The following is a 6,000-nucleotide window of genomic DNA, read 5'->3' on the forward strand; positions in this document are numbered from 1 at the left end:
TAACTGTGCTCAAAGAAACAGTCCCAAGGAGTGTTAACAGGATTTCTCTTCACTTAGCACACAGGAGAGTCCTGAGCCCTTCCTGAGATAAGACAAAGGAAGGGAACAGAGAGGTGGAAAGTTCAGCTTGAAGTCTAGCAGAGCCATGGCCTCCCCACTCCCTCCCACAGCAAATGCTCCTGAAGCAGAGATGCTGAAGGTAAAGATCTCCAGGTTATAAGAAAGTAAAGGAGGTGAAGAGTGAGGTCATAGGCTTAGTGGTTAAAAGACATTGTGAGTTACAGAATCAGACTTTCACGCAGAGCCCTGGCTATTCTTTGCACTGACGGCTTCATGATGGCTTACAAGGGCAGGCAGACTGGAGCCACGGGCTCGCCTCAGTCAAGTGTCCTGGGCACAGTCAGAGGACTTCATTTTACTTTCAGGGAGGAGCCTGTGGATGTTCTGTGAGTGATACAAAGGGGAGAGTGGAGTCTTTCTCGGGTATTGTTTGTTTTGTCCCAGAAAATTGCCTTTGCTCTGACTTGGGAATTGTTTGAGAAGACTAGACAAAGAAGAGAAACAGGCCTCTGTTTCTAGCTTTAATGGGAGAGAGGATTGGGCCTCTCCTGAGAGTCAAACACTCTCCCACTGAACTCTCCCATTGGACATTTCCTTTGTCTAACCTGACTCTGTTCCTGTGAATAATGCTGTCAAAGTTAAGGTTTTCCTGGATTTGGTCAGATGTGCTCAAAACCCTAAGTTTAAAGACTGCTCTCTGGATGCCTCACAAACCCAAGGAAGAATATGATCCTCTGTAGCAATATTTCTATAACTATATTTGAGCATCTAGCCTTTCTTGTGGGTTCTTTCAGGAGCTTGGAAAGCCCTCCACCAGAAAGCAACTCCATAGCAATGCCAAGGTCATCTTTCTCCTGCCAACCCCTGGCTCCCATGGCCTCAACCTACCCCAGTCACCTGTAGCTGCACCTTGTCCAGCCTCAGAGCCAATGATGACCAAGGCAGGAAAGAGATTCAGAAGAAGAAACCTAGGATAAGTTGTGTAGCTGCTGACCAGAGCCTGCAGTGAATCCAGCATCTTCACACCTGCTAGGTCATGACCTTCTGTCTCCCCTGCCCCTAACAACTCCTCTGAGGGTCTGGAGCTCCAGTCCCCTCAGTCAGGAGCAGGAGGCTCACTTCCTAACTGGTGAATTATCTAGAACCCAATACCCTGCCCAATCTCTTTGTAGGCTCTGTCAACAGCCAACCCCGCAACACCATCCCTGCTCATTCACAGCTCAGAGGTCCTCGGGGTCACTGTACACAGATACACCCGGAAGCCTGTGAAAGTGAAAAGTACTATCCCCACCTGCAGATTCGGATTTGAGCACTCGTCCCTGTTCATATCCCAGGAGGCTTTGTGGCTCTGTCCACCAAGCCACGACATCATCGACAGCCCTTCCACATCTCTCACATCACATTAAAAGCAGACTTTATCGCAGGACATGTGATCTCTGGCAACCTAACAAGACTGTAAGCTGTCCCAAGACTTCCAATTCCAATACAAGTGTAGGCTTCTACATACATTGGGCTGTTAACTATTTTTATATGTGATGGAATGAATATTAGCCAGCTGTAACAAAGGAGGAAATGCTGCTGTCTTCATATCCCATCCACGATGTGAGTCGGCCGGGAGGACATCATGCTAAGTGAAATAAACCAGGCCCAGAAAAGACAGATTGTGTATCTCACTGATATACAGAGTCTTGAAAAAATTCAATAAAATCGAAACACAGAGTAAAATGGTAGTTACTGGGGGACGGGAGGGGAAATGGAGAGAAGCAGGTCACAGAGTGCAAAGTCGCAGTTATACGGATTGGATAAGTCCAGAAATCTAAGGTGGCAACTACAGTAAATAGTTAAGAGATAGCTAATAATATCGTCTTATATGCTGACACTTTACTAGAATAAAATGTAGTTGCTCTTACCACTCACTCTATGGAAGATATGGACCTGTGACTGTTTAATTATCATTTCACCTTATACAGATTCATTGGTTGAATCGACCAATGGCAGATAAAAAATATTGGTGGGGGGTCCAGAAAGTTCCAAAACACAAAACTGGAATTTCCCACACCAAGCCCTACACTGACCCCACATAGATGAAAAAAGCACATATGCAAGTGCTGCCTTGGCCTCCTACCACTTCACGGACCCTCAGTCTTTCCAGCACTTGTTGTTTGAGCACTGTCTGCCTCTGTCTTGTTCGTCACTGTCACTGGGAAACAGTGGGTGCACTGGCACAGTTTTTTTTCTTGTCATTCATTACTCCCTGAACAGCACAGCAGAGCAACTACTTACACAGCATTCACATGATATTATGCGTTCTAAGTAATCTAGAGCTGATCTAGAACATACAAGAGCACGTGTGTAGATCATCTGCAAACACTGCACCATTTTGTGTGAGGGACTTGAGCCTCCATAGGCGTTGGTACCCTCAGAGGTCTTGCAGTCAGTTCCCACAGACACTAGCTGTAAAGCATCTTGAAACACTGTGCTGTACATGACAATAAAAATAAACTAATGACTAAAAAGTAAAGTGTATCTGGCAGTAACAAGAGGCTAATGTAAGGGACATGCACTGAGAAAGAAAAATATACGGATACTTCGAGCCTGAGGAATATTTAATGAAATACAGTCACACAGAAATGGACAGGCAGATTAGCATAAGAAGGCAAAATAGAATCAAACCTTCTTGTATCTATTTTATTTGATCTATCTTCATCCTTTTCGTGCTGCTGCAGAAAACATTTCGATGTGTAAGTTTAGAAGGAAGTTTCCACGCCTGAATCCCACTTATGGGCAGAGAGCTTGCTGCACCACGGCCTGCACACACTGGACCAACCCTGACAGCCAGTGCTGGGAGGGCCCAGCTCCATCTCTTCCTTGAGGAGGCGTCCAGGCCTTGCCTCAGGCTGGCCTCTCCCCAGCCCTCATCCCCTGCTGGGCTCCCTTCCTGAATCTGTCATCTTGATGCACAAGAGGTAACACCGGGGCCTATATTAGCATAGAGAACGACAGCAAGAAATACAGTCTGTGGGAAAAGCCTTCCGCTTTCTCCTTTCTCTGCAATTATCACTCAACTGCCTCAGTAAACAACAAAATTGTTCCCCATACACATCATTACCGCTTACAAGATTAAAATAGTCCAGAGGTCAGGAAGGCAAACACAGGTTGGTTTGAGTTTTTGAAATGATTTGGTCTCCTTGGGTCAAACTTCCCCTAACCCCTTCTTTCCTGGGGAAAATTGAAAACAAGGGGCCAGGCGGATGTCAAGCTAGCATCTCCTACCCACACAGGAAAAGATGTTGGAGAGAGACAAAATGAGGAAAAGACAATGCTGTGTGAGTGACGCCTGTGTAGGTGAGGAGGCTGCGGAGCTGCACTTACCATTTAAGATCTCCAAAAACTCATCTTCTCGACCTTCCTGGGCCTCCGCCATTTTGATGCTTCCTCCTCTGCCGTAAGGCTTCTGGATTCTCTCCGAATCCAGGCCAAGTGGGCGGGGATTTAGCTCAGAAGTGCCCACACCTGCCTCACAAGCACCAGGCGTTTGATCCCCTGTATAAAAAACAAAAAACAAAAAAATTAGCCCAAATCCAGGCCAAGTATTAAATAAAGAGTCCTGGATGAATATCTTCATGGTCATCTCTTCAGATTCTAGTCTTGATTTGGATTACCTGCACTACTAAGTGGATGTAAGTTCTTAGCATAATCAGGGTAGAATAATAAGTCAGACCCAACAGGCTGGAGCCGTCAGAACCCTTTCAAACCACAGGCCACCATTCCTCACTCCAGGGGCTCATGAACACTGTCCTCTTTGTGGATAGGGAGCTGGAGTTAGGTCATACCCCGGAAGCCCTCAATGTCGGGAAACATAGCTTCTAAGCCGGTGCTCTCTGCTAATAGGCAGCCCTTCTGGGAAAAACGACATTCTCCACGGTATTGAAATGTGTCCTAAAAGAAGTCATGAGGCTCAGTCACAAATGAGCAGATGTTGTTGGCTAGACAATTTCCACAGCTAACACAAAGTTGATAGGGCTGACAAATTCCAAAGGCCACAACACTGGGAAAGTAGCACATTTCTGAGAAATGCCCCAGCTGAAACTCCAAATGCAAATTTAAGAACTGTGCTAGCTCAACAAACTATAGTTCCAGACTGGGTTCAATATCCTGGCAACCAGTTTGCAATTCCTGGACCAAAAAATAAATAAAAATAAAAATAAATAAATAAGAGCAACGCATTTTGTTCTACATCTTGTTCTACATCTTTTTCTGCTGTAAAGTGTCATCCAGACCATGAAAAATGGTCACCATATTTTCATGATGTTTCTCTAGGAATCAGCATGGGCTCCACTCTATCCTCATCTTTGAGATCAGCGAAACCTTGTGAAACATGTAGCTAATTTAGAAATGAATTGTGACCATGGACTGGAGGGGCTTCTTCTATTGAAACTAGTTAGATTGGACATTCTTTTAGGTCCATGGGCTTGGTGTTATTAGCTTGGAGTTGTAACAGCAGCGTGGAACAGCCTAGCTGTTATGATTTAGATCTAAAATGTGCCCCCAAAACCTCATGTGTTTTGAAGGTGACTGGATTATTGGGTGCTGCGCTCATCCACTGATGAGTCCAATGGCTGAGCAGCTGTTTGGAGTTGAGGCCTGGTTGGCGGTGACCACTGGGGGTGTGACTGGAAGAGCATGCTCTTGTCTTCACTCTGCTTCCTGGTTGACATGCGTTGAACCGCCTTCCTCCACCACCCCCTCCCACCAAGCTGTTTCTGCCTTGAAACCAGCTGATGGTAATTTGAATTCTCTGAAAACCGTAAGCCAAAATAAACCTCTCCTCCTTTACATTGTGGGTGTCAGGTTTTTGTCATGGAATCAGGAAAGTGACGAATACACCAGTTCTCAAATATTCTGACCCCCTGCCTGGCAAAGATGGGAACAAGGAGACACATCAAGATTTTTCTAGTGGTCTTTCATGTCCATGCCAGCCAAAAGTGCCATGAAGGGGCCAACTCATCTTTCACACTATCATTACTGTTCCCTCTGAGATATGGGCACAGCATGAGGAAACAACTCAGCGTCACTAGCATCAAGCCAGATTGGAAGTAGATGTCTCTCAGCACAGGTGCACACAGCTAAAATGATCCCCACAGCTGCTCCCAACAAAGATGCTGTTGGTCCTTAGAGATGTTGGCTTCCTAGCATACAGGTGTGAGAAGTGGCTATAGTGGCACAGGGTGGAGCCAGGGAAGGAAGGGAGACTTGGATCATGCATGAGTTCTATATGGCCTGGTCCAGTAAAGATCCAGATCAAGGCAGGTTGTGAAGATTTGGGGTCTAAGTAAATAAGAGCTTAGTGAGTTTCATAATATTTTCTTCCCCAAAGATGAAGTCAATCAAAGGCACCTGTTCACTTCTTTTTCCTTATATTTTCCAACAGCAGAAATTCTCTAAGAATATGGGAACAGGAAGGAGGATAGTCCCATTGAATGTGTGTTTTGAGGTTGTGTGAAGCTCTACTAGAAAATGCTGGGAAACTGATAGCCACTATGAAGGGAGGGAAGGGCAGATGAAGTTAAGTGACAGAAAACTGCAGCCAGGAGCCTCTCTGTTGCCTCCCTCACAACCACCCTGCAGCCCTGGCTCCTGGAACCCTGGTGGGCCTTGCAGGGTAATCCATAGCCTGACACCCACGCATCCCTCCATGTCCCCTGGCCACAGCAGCCCAGACCTGGCGGACACTCACTCAGTGCCCATCTGCTCCCTGGGGTGGTGACTTTCTGGCTGGGAGCCTGCACGGCCCCCTCGTGAGGGCCACCACTCTGCAGCGACTCATCCAGGACATGAATACTCAATTTTTTTTTTCTTCTTTTTGGTATTGGGGATTGAACTCGGGTCCTTGCACATGCAAGGCAGGCCACCGAACCACTGAGCTAAATCTCCAGCCCT

General features: G+C 46.3%; 1 long non-coding RNA gene across 3 annotated transcripts in view; it reads right to left on the reverse strand.

The window, feature by feature from the left end:
* LOC104856672 overlaps positions 1–6,000 on the reverse strand; it is a 63,701-nt gene that overhangs the window by 41,622 nt on the left and 16,079 nt on the right. For all 3 annotated transcript variants that reach the window (XR_004517511.1, XR_778689.1, XR_004517510.1), the window contains exon 4: positions 3,433–3,603. This is a non-coding gene — a long non-coding RNA (uncharacterized LOC104856672). The remainder of the gene's footprint in view (positions 1–3,432; positions 3,604–6,000) is intronic.

Source organism: Fukomys damarensis, unplaced genomic scaffold (genome assembly GCF_012274545.1).
Source record: "Fukomys damarensis isolate Sample0158 unplaced genomic scaffold, DMR_v1.0_HiC HiC_scaffold_16, whole genome shotgun sequence".
Taxonomy (NCBI): Eukaryota; Metazoa; Chordata; class Mammalia; order Rodentia; family Bathyergidae; genus Fukomys; species Fukomys damarensis.